This window comes from Echinops telfairi, unplaced genomic scaffold (assembly GCF_000313985.2).
Source record: "Echinops telfairi isolate 266 unplaced genomic scaffold, ASM31398v2 ScPeMD7_7424;HRSCAF=8462, whole genome shotgun sequence".
NCBI lineage: Eukaryota > Metazoa > Chordata > Mammalia > Afrosoricida > Tenrecidae > Echinops > Echinops telfairi.
This window is the reverse complement of record NW_022111324.1, coordinates 9,166,974-9,177,377: the sequence shown is the minus strand read 5'-3', so window position 1 is coordinate 9,177,377 and position 10,404 is coordinate 9,166,974. Positions and strand designations below refer to the sequence as shown.

The 10,404-nt window shown below is 41.4% G+C and overlaps 1 protein-coding gene and 1 non-coding gene across 2 annotated transcripts in view; both read left to right on the top strand.

Annotated features, from left to right (window-relative positions):
* The window catches only part of NME7 (NME/NM23 family member 7), a 259,766-nt gene that overhangs the window by 137,730 nt on the left and 111,632 nt on the right, over positions 1 to 10,404 (top strand). The window lies entirely within an intron of this gene.
* On the top strand, positions 7,700 to 7,890 carry LOC115872534. The gene has a single exon (XR_004047926.1). It is a non-coding gene; the product is annotated as a U2 spliceosomal RNA (small nuclear RNA).

Below are 10,404 nucleotides of genomic sequence, written 5' to 3'. Positions count from 1 at the left end.
AATGTCACTGAATTTACATGGAAAAATTGTTGAATTGGTGTTCTGGTGGGACATTCTCAACAGCAACAACAACAAAAATAGGCTGAAAATTAATATATATATATATTACCAGCACCCCATCTTTACAGGTGTATGTTTTTAACTAGTTGAAACCATCCCAAGTATGAGATTTTTTAAATACAAGACTCTATTGGGAACTACCCAAGTGATTGTGGAAACCCTGTGTGAATCCTTCCTGAAACCAACTCTTAATTGCCCAGCAATGCACTGACTATTTCTACTGTACCAGGCCATGCTAGGCAATGAAGATCCTGCAGTGACTGAAGAAGAAGAAGAAAGTCAGAACTGCAGGCCCTCATCGTGGAGCCAGATAAACAAAACATAAGTATTGCAAGTATTCAGAAGAATAAGGAGACAGCATGGGCATGGGAGTGCTTCGGGAGGCGATGGCTCTGAAGACCAGGATTTGGAGCATAGCCTAGATAATTTTTCAAAGGAGAAATTAAGAATAGTGTCGAGGATATCAATTTAATATTTTAAAATCTCTAAATAACAATAACAAAAAGCCATTCATATATCATCCAGATTTTGCAGAAATCCAAGAAGGCCCTTAGTTAATGGGAGTTATTTGTTCTCAATTATATTTTTGCTTGAATGTGCTCATTGTCACAAAGTCTGGCCTGGTCCTTCTACTCTCTGCATTAATAATTGGGGCTCTGGTGTTCCCAAGTGCTTATCTGGCTCTATTTAAAAAAAAATATTACAGACATTCACCTCCAAACATAAATATCATTTATTACCAAATACATTAGTTCTGTGTTTCCTCTGCTGGGAGGTAAACTCCAGGAAGGAATGGAGTTTTCATTTTTTCATCGATAGATATAGAAGGGCATATTTGATACACAGGAAACATAACTACATTTCCATTTTTTATGGTTCCTGTATCCAGTCACCAACCCAGAAGCTGCATACCTGGTGATGGTTAAGGCTGGGTGTCAACTTGGGTAAGCCATAATTCTCATCGGTTTAGCAGACTAGGTAATCAGCTTCCATTTCATGATCTGAAGTAAACTGGCAATCAGTGGAAAGGGGAGTTTCCTTAGAGGTGTGGCCTGTATCTAACGTGTATATAGATATTCTGGGCAAGCTTGCCATCTCCCTATCCTGCATCTGAGTAGTCATACTCTGACATCTGATGCTCAGGACATGAACCAGCAGCATGGTTCCTGGCCTACAAATTCTGGATTTATGTATTTCCATAACTGTGTGCCAGCAGCTGTATATCTGACCTGCTGATTTGCAGCCCAGGAGCACCTGCAACCACAAGAATCAGGAGAAGCCTCCAGTATGATGACTGACCCACAGATTTGTGACCCCCTGATTTGTGATTGACCCTCAAATTTGTAACTTGAGAGACTAACAACCGTGAGAGCCATTTCCTTGAAATGAATCTTTCTCTATATTCCTAAATATACACGTCACTGGTTTTATACCTCTATAAAGCCCTAAGCCATACTTATGCATTCTGTTCTTCAGCTGTCCCCAAGATAGGTTTTCTTTTACCCTTCTGAAACATGAGGAAACTGAGGCTGAGAGACATATTGAATAAAACGTGTTTTAAAAGTATTCTTAAAATTTTTTCCCCAAGGGTCATATTTCTTTCAAGTGCAATCAAGATTTAAGCTTTTTTCTTCTGGTTTCATCTTGGATTTTTGAATATTTCAAACTCTCGAGACTCTCCACATTGTAGTTGCGTGTGGCACAAAAAATATGTTTGGAATATCTATTTCAGTGCACCTAAATATGATCATTCTTAAGTGGATCAGTCCCTGATCTCTCCACTATGGTTCCTAGCTTCAATAATAGTAGCAACAGATAGTGAATTGCAGTGGAGTGAAATTTCTTGATATGATTCTTCTACCCAAGTCTCCGTAACCCCTACCTAATTTTGGGTGGGACTCTGCAAACAGGGCATGTGGAATGCTAAGGAGGGGATTGACCCATTTTTGTTACCACTGTCCTGGCTATAAAGATGAGCCATCCGTGAAGCCGAGAAGAGAGAGACACTGGGGACCTTGGAAGAGCACATTCAGGATCTCTGTCTGAAGCAGCCGAGCCCACTGAGAGCAGCTGCACCACAGACGGTGGCACGGAGGCTCCGAGGAGCAGTGCCTATACTCTGGGGTACCTTCTCCTTATCTGGCCTGAGGCTCTGGAACCATGGGATAGAGTGACAGGCATCCTGCTATCCTGGCCCATGGAGACAAAGGCCAGTGAACTATGTGGTTGAGACACTAAGAACTAGAGAGATTTAACTTCCTGAGGCTGCGAGCGGATAGAAAGTTGGCTGCTGACTGAGGTGACCAATGACTATATCCTTACTGTTTGCTGGTCCTGATTTGTGATAACCTATTAGCTTCCCTAATAAACCCCCTTAATTGTGTATGAGTGTGTGTGAGTCTTGTGTGTGAGCTTTATGTGGTCATTGCAATGAATTACGGAACTCAGCGTAGATATAGAGTGGCATTGGAGAAACAGTTGTTAAAGAAGGATGGAGCATGGAGGAATATCTGACCCCAGCCTCATGGCAATAGGGAAGTCAAAGGAGGTCACATATGTCCACTGACATTGTCACTTCAGAATAGTAACAGATCAGTTCATTATATAACATACAAGCTCAATAACCTAGCATGAAACCATTAGTAATGAAATTCTACCTTTTTTAAACAAAACTCTCTCCTGTGTGTCCTTTTGGGTTTGGCACTTTCCCAACTCTCTTCCTAGGGTTTTAAAATTCGGCTTCCCTATAACGCGTTTAGTTGAGCCCGGGTGACATGGTGGCTATACGTTGGGCTGCTGACCGAAAGGCCAGTCATTCTAAACCACCCCCTTCTCTTCAGGAAAAAGACTAGGCTTTCTGCCCCTGCAGAGTTGCCATCTTGGAAATGCCCAGAGAAGGTTTTCTCCTGCCCTGCAGGGTTGCTGTGCATCTGAATGCACTGGATGGCTGTGATTTTTGCTTTTTGAGTGTGAAGTTTTGGGGTTTGCTTTCTACTTTGGCCATAGCATCTGGTCTGATGGCTAAGGTCTATGTCCCCCTCTCCACTCCTCTCCCCAGGGTCTTGCATCTTGGTTTTCATTCCATGGATGTCACCGTGCGTGGCCCCACAGGCACGGCAAGGACTCAGGCAGTTGTGTTTGCTCTTTCACAATGTGCCCTGTCATTTACTGTATTTCTATGAAAAACAAAAAGACAATCAGTTTTAATTTGTCAATCTTATATCAACCTCTCTTTCCTCACTGTTATCCAGTACACTTATCTCCTCATGCGCTCAAAAATCATCTCTTTCAGTCTTGTTTTTCTCTGGAAAAATATCCCCCAGTAATGTTTTTACTCCTCCTCTGTGCATCAACTATTTTTCTACCCAAAAAATAGCCCGTGTTTCTTGTTTTTCAAGATCTCTTAGCTTAGTACTCTTCTGCACTTTTTTTTTCTTCCCAATTTTATTTTGTTTATAGAGCTGATCACTTATTCTGAGCTCTTCAAAAATAACTGTTTTACAACCAGGCATGTTCCATCACAGTCGGAGGAGGGGCTAGTTTCCCAAAGCAGTGCCCAAGGGCGATGTGCCACAACCCCCAGCTGGAGCGGCTCACATTTTACATTCCCAGGAGGCTGGCATGTGCCTGGTCTTATCGCCCCAATGCACATATGGTGCTTGTCAATTTCAAATGGCAGTGCACTCCCACCCTGTCCCCACTCCCCGCTGGTGTGCCTTACAGACTGTGGACTTTGTATCAAAATGGAAGGAAAATATTTCTAAACCTTCTTGGGAACTTGAGAAATTACCATTTTTGGACACAGAAGGGCCTGTCACCTTCCCAGGCTGTCAGAAAGTAAAAGCAGCAACACCATTGCCAGGTCTCAGTCCAGGATCGCTTACAGTTGACATGAATAGCCCTGAACCACGGCTTCTCGGGATGTTGTTAGTAAGACGTTTTATTTATATCTCAGTGACATAGCCCTGCCATTTGTGAATCCAAGAAGAGGGACTTATTGGGGCCTGAAATGTAACCGTGGCCACCCGTTCCTCTTGTTTAATGTTACTAGGTAACCTGTGATTCTAGGTAGTGAATGCAGACACGATCTTTTTGAAACCATTTGCCTAAAAGAAATGAAAATAATAAGTCACAGTATATATAATTTAGGAATGGCCTCCTCATGGGACAAGAGAAATCTGTTCTTTGGGGGTGCTTCAAAAGGAGATTTCCCCAACATTTCAAATAAGAGTAAAGAGCGAAACTAACGTGCACATGGAAAACAGCCTGCCCTCACTTAAAGACTGTCCATCTCCAAATAAATAGATGGGATCTTTCAGGGTCCCTTAGTGCATTCTGAAACTTGGCCCCCGGAGCTGTCTTCTGTTTTCAGGTTACCATGACGGAGATTGGCACAGTGGCTGCAACAGTGAGCTCACACAGAAGTATTGTGAGGATGGTGCAGGTCCAGGCAGGGTCTCGTGCTGTTGCACACAAGGTCACTGATTCAGAACCAACTCCACAGCATCTGCCACCATCAAAGCGATGTGACAAGGTTGTTTAAGCTTAAGAGTTTCTCTCAGGGATGCTCACTACTCATTCCCCAGAGCTCTTGTGGCAAGCTTGCAAAACTGCAGGAGGGTGGATTCATGCCAGGGAAGGCTGAGTGTACCATACCTCCCTTGTTTCTTCTTTTCTAAGTACCATCTCCCCTTTAAGGCACCATTAATTACCCCAACCTGGAGTGATGTTTTCCCTTCCTTCAAATTCCTGGGTCACTGATTACCTACACTTCTCACCTGGCATAGTAAGCAGTGGCTCCTTGTCCAGTTTGTTTGTTTTTTTCCACCTAGTTTGGAAACTAATTAGAGGCTCAGTCTTAAGTCTTACCCCACTGTGGTACTAATGGTCCTCAACCATTCAGGTGCATATTAGAACACCTGCAGGTCCTGTTGTGCTTAGATTGCAGATGAGTAGGTTTGGGTGGGGCCTGAAACATGTATGAAAACTCCCTGGTGGTATAGATGCAGGTGGTCTGCAGTACACATTTTGAGGTCTAGACTTTGACAGGCTTCCAACAAATGTTTGTTGACTGTTGCTGTTTTTTTTAAAGGACAAAGGATTTAAATGTTATTTAATGCTTCATTTTCCTGCAATACCACTTAGGGTACCAATAGACTCCAGTTAACCTGGATGGTTGAAGAGATGGGATCTATTTTTTGGTCTGATCTTTCAGTCTAGTCAACTGGAATAAACTATAGTGTCTCTATGAATAGATAGCATCTTGGAAGAAATCGTACACGAGTAACTTCTGCTTCTGATTTACCAAATTTCAGGCTTAAAACCAAAAGCACTGTTATCATATTTCCAGTCACCTGAGTTAACCATTTGTGTTTCATTTTCTAAATTAACTTTTGCTCCTGTACAGGATATCTAGACTTGAGGAGCCAATGCCATTTTTCTGGCTAACTCCCAAATTCCACAGGCATCACAGAGTCATGCATATATGAGGGTGCTTCAAGTGCTTCATGGAAAAAATGGAATGGAAAGAGAAGGACCTTTTCCACCAACTTTTCGAAGTCTCTTTGTATGTCTAGATAAGCCTTATGTTTTCTTCTCTCCCTTTTTGATGGACTCTAAAGTGGGGCAATACCTTTATCAAAAGGTAATGACTTTTGAGTGACCCTGTAGGACAGGCTAGAACTTCCCCAGTGGATTTCTGAGACTTCCTCTTCACAGTTAGAAAACCTCAGCTTCTCCCTTGGAGGCAGCTCCTGGATTTGAATTGCTGACCTTGTAGTTAGCAACCCATCCCATAGCCCACTACACCATGAGGGCTCCCTTGAAAAGATGGATTGGCACAGTGGCTCCAGCAGTGGGCTCAAACTGTCAAACAAGAATTGTGAGGATGGCGCAGGGCCGAGCAGCGTTTCCTTCTGTTGTGCGTAGGGTTGCTATGAGTCAGAGCCCACCCTGTGGTAACTAACAAATAAATTATTTCGTGTGCGTAAACCTGGCTTATACAATTTCTATATTACCTTTCTTCCCAGAGCTCCAAAAGTGTACTTCAGGTCACTTCCTCACAAGTAAATCAGACACACTAAAATTACACAAGGCCCATCTCTCTTCTTTGAGTAATGCAGTGAAACACATTACACACACACACACACACACACACACACACACACACATGTGTTTATGTACGTTTATTGTTTTCTTCCTAATTACCCCAAACCATTCATGTTAAATTCCTTACTATCAAATCAATTCCGACTCCTAGTGACCTTAGACAACAGAGTAGTACTGCCCCATAAGGTTTACAAGGCTGTAACCTTTGCCCTGATGGAGCCCAGTAGGAGCCCTGGTGGTGTAGTGGTTACACTTGGGCTGCAATCCTCATGATCAGCAGTTGTAAATCACTAGCAACTCTTAGGGAGAAAGACTGGGCTTTCTGCTCCCATAAAGAGGGACAGTTTCGGAAACCCAAAAAGGAGTCACTACAAGCCAGTGTTCACTTGGTGGCAGTGAATCTTTTACAGAAGTAGACAGCATCAATTTTTTTCGATGGAACAACTGCTGAATATGAATAACTGACCATTTCGTTTGCAGCCACCCTTTTAACCACTCTGCCAGGAAGTCTCCTTTCATGTTTATTATTACCCTCACCAAACTAGGGAAAATAACCAACAAAACAAACACTACACATTACTGTTGTTACCCTACTTTCCCAGGAATTTGGTTGAAAGTTTTATCTCCACCCATTTACGTGTTTATGTATATTATGAAACTAAATTAATACTATTTTTAGCATCTTTATTTAACTAAACAAAAAATAAACTGTGATGATCTTTTCTAAAGTCATTAAATTGTACTTCCTTAGCATGATTATTAATAGCAGCATAGTATTATATGGATTAATTATCCATTTCCATAGTGTTGAACCTTCTCTAATATTTTTGTATAAATACATTGCAGAGTATAGCTTATGCATAAAATTTTCTGTAGTTTAAAAATTATTACCATATGTTAAATTTCTAAAAGTAAAATTTCTGAATCAGAGAATAAAAACTATTTACTCATTTGTTTTTCTTGCCCTACTTCTAAAGCTACAGTACTAATTTAAGGGACTTTGTTTTAGATCATTTCATGATTTCCTTTGGAGGCAAAAATTATCTGAGTTGCTAAACTTAGTTTCGTTCCTAAAGTACATTAGTATATAAAAGTTTCTTACTATTTAGAAAACTCATTAACCTTAGCGATGGAAAGCAGTACTGATGCAATGGGCTGCATTTATCAAGTTGACTTGCCAGCGTGCATGCATGGTTCCGCTATGGCCCTGTCACATTTGAGACATTAGACTGTACAAAGAAAACATAAAGCAATTCACACATGAATTTTAATTGAGAATGAATGGCTGTTTGCCAGTATGAGAGCGTATCTCATAAAAATTTTCTCTTATGCAGAGAATTTCATTTGGTAAATGTATTATACTTCAAGTCAAGCCAACCCCAAAAGAGAATATAAGAAAAGCTAGTTCACTGTTTATCTTTCTGTTAGTCTAAGGAGCAAGTGGACTAACAGACCATTGCAGCCTGGTTATTATACAAGGGGCTTCAAATTTCCTATAAAAATTACATTAGCTTTAAACTCCATTTTTTCAATCGCTTCTCGGCCTTTTGGCTGAGATCAAGTGTAGTGTCTGTTCTTATCAGTTTGGTATCTGATACGTCCTCTATCTGAGGACAGTGTATTAAATGGATTTTTGGAGCAGGGAGATGGAGTGGGAACTTGCTCCGTCCACTCCACACATCGACCTGGTGTTGCAGTACTTCCAGGAATGGTGCACAAAAAAAAAAAAAAAACTCCATTTTTTCGTGTTTTTTTAAAGCTCTCTTCTTTTTCAGGACTACCATTTTGTCTTGTTTTAAAAGTAGAATCTGGTCTATAAATTGTTATGTTTTTTAAATAGCTGAATTTCACGAGCCCACACCCCACTGCGCTAGCTAAAATACAGATTCCCTTTGATATAGCTTACCAAACTAATAAAGCAAATGTTCATGCAAGTATTTGGGGACTTTAAATAGTTTTGTAAAAGTAAATAATCTTTCACAAAGTGATATTTTTAGCACATGTAATGGCAGTTTTGTGATTTGAAATAGTCTTTGTGTAAGCATTCCTGTAACCGAAAATAACTGCAATTAAATATTACACTAATAGTGAACTATCTGTTAAAATGTGTACTTGCATTATAAATTACATTTTTGATGTTTACAACATTGCTATTAATATATTCATTTATCTTAAAAATTTTCCAGAGAACTTGACAGTTTACAGTAATTTACACAATATAGTTTTCAAAAACCAAACACTGTCTTGTGGTTGCTTGCAGGTCAACTGTGATTCACAGTGACCCCGGTGTGTCAGAGGAGAGCTGTGCTCCTTAGGGTTTTCAATGGCTGCCTTTTCAGTCGGTCGCCAGACCTTTCTTCCCAGGTGCTTCTGGTTGGACTCAAACCTTCAACCTGTTGGGTAGTAGCTGAGTGCGTTAACTATCACCATCACCCAGGGACTCCATACAGTATCATGAAATGAATAAAGAAGTAAGACAGAGAGTGCATGAGACTAGAAATAATAAAATGCCTGCCATGACATCCTGTCTTTGGTTACATGTGGGCCACAATATGGGTCTTAGCTTTTAAACATCTACTTGATGACTTATAAGAGGGACTTCCAACATTCATCGAAAAATTCCATTAGACTTGCATTGCATTCTTTTGCAAACTTTTCGCAGGCCCCTTGTATTACTGACAGTGCGCCTGAGAGAATCAAACTCGTTGCTCACAGGAGCACTACTTTTCTTGTTACTGGTACCTAACAGCAGATTTCTCCATGAATCCTTCGAGAAGACATGATATCTGACAATAAGTGTCCTCATGGCAGAGAGATTGGTTTGAGGACACTTCACAAAGTTTGTGGAAAAACTCTGTTACCTTTTTATTTCCTTTTTCAATGAATTCCAAAAGCCCCTTCGTAGCATTTTTTAATAACGAGGCTGAGAGTATCACTTCAGCGTGCAACAATGATATCACTCACTGCCCTCCAGTCATTTCCAGCGTATGGCAACCCCCCAGGACAGACTATGGAGCCCTGGTGGTGTAATGGTTACGGATTGGGCTGCAATTCCCATGATCAGCAGTTCACAACCACCAGCTGCTTTGCAGGAGGAAGACGGGCTTTCTATTCCCCGTGAACAGTTCCAGTCCCGGAAACCCGCAGGGGCTCGTTCTGAGTCCTCATTGACTTGATGGCAGTGCGTTTGGCAGGTTTTGTTTGTTTGTTTACAGGACAGAGTAGTACTGGCCCTGTGGGTTTGTGAGTCTGTACATTTTTATGGCAAGAGCCTCATCTTTCTCTCAAGGAGCGGCTGATGGTTTCGAACTGCTGACTTGTAGTTAACAGCGCACTATATCTAGCCCACTACACCACCAAGGCTCCCTTGAAAAGATGGCTTGGCCCAGTGACTGCAACAATGGGCTCAAACACAACAACGCTAAGTATGGAACAGGATCAGACAGTGCTTCATTCTTTTGTGCTCACTATGAGCTGGAACGGGCTCAGGGGTTTGCTGTGAGCAGACCGACTCATAAGCCACTGTGCTACCAGGTCTCCTAACGAGTAGGTGAGAACTTAAATCATACCATCCTACATCTAGCCCACTGTTGACGTTCTCATCAGGAGGATGGTACCCTCTAACGGCGCAAAAGTTAGCCTCTCGATGGGTAGGGTTAGTGTCTCAAACCCACTCAGGGGCTGCAAGGGAGAAACACCTGTTAATCTACTTCCTTAAAGATTGCAGCCTTTACCGATCCATTGTTCTCTGTCAACGGGGTTTCAGTGAGCTGAGAACCTTTGTGAGTGGCACCTCACAGTTCCAAGATGAACTTCATACAAATTGCGTCTCAAGTATTTGAGTTAAGTTGCTACATACAGAGCATACAGAATACAATCATTACAACTTGTAAAGAGCTATCCTGAGCATATCTAGATTTACAAAGCAGTTGTGGTTCAGATCTGGAATCCGCAGGTTCCCATAAATCCTGTGTGAGAAAGAACAAAAAAATGGTATCTGGACCCTACAGCCCTTTTGGTAGTGCCATTTTATTTGCATGAGACCCTGGTTTCAAGTCTCCACTTGGTGAAGTGCCATCTAAAACAATAGTTAGAGAAGTGGAATAAGCCTTTCTTTATGCAGTAGAGATCATCCAATTTTATTGAGCAAGTACATTCTGATTGGTGCCTTGTTGACTATGTTTCATTTTCACCCCTTTGGCAGTATAACATGACTGCATTCTTTCTTTTTTTTTT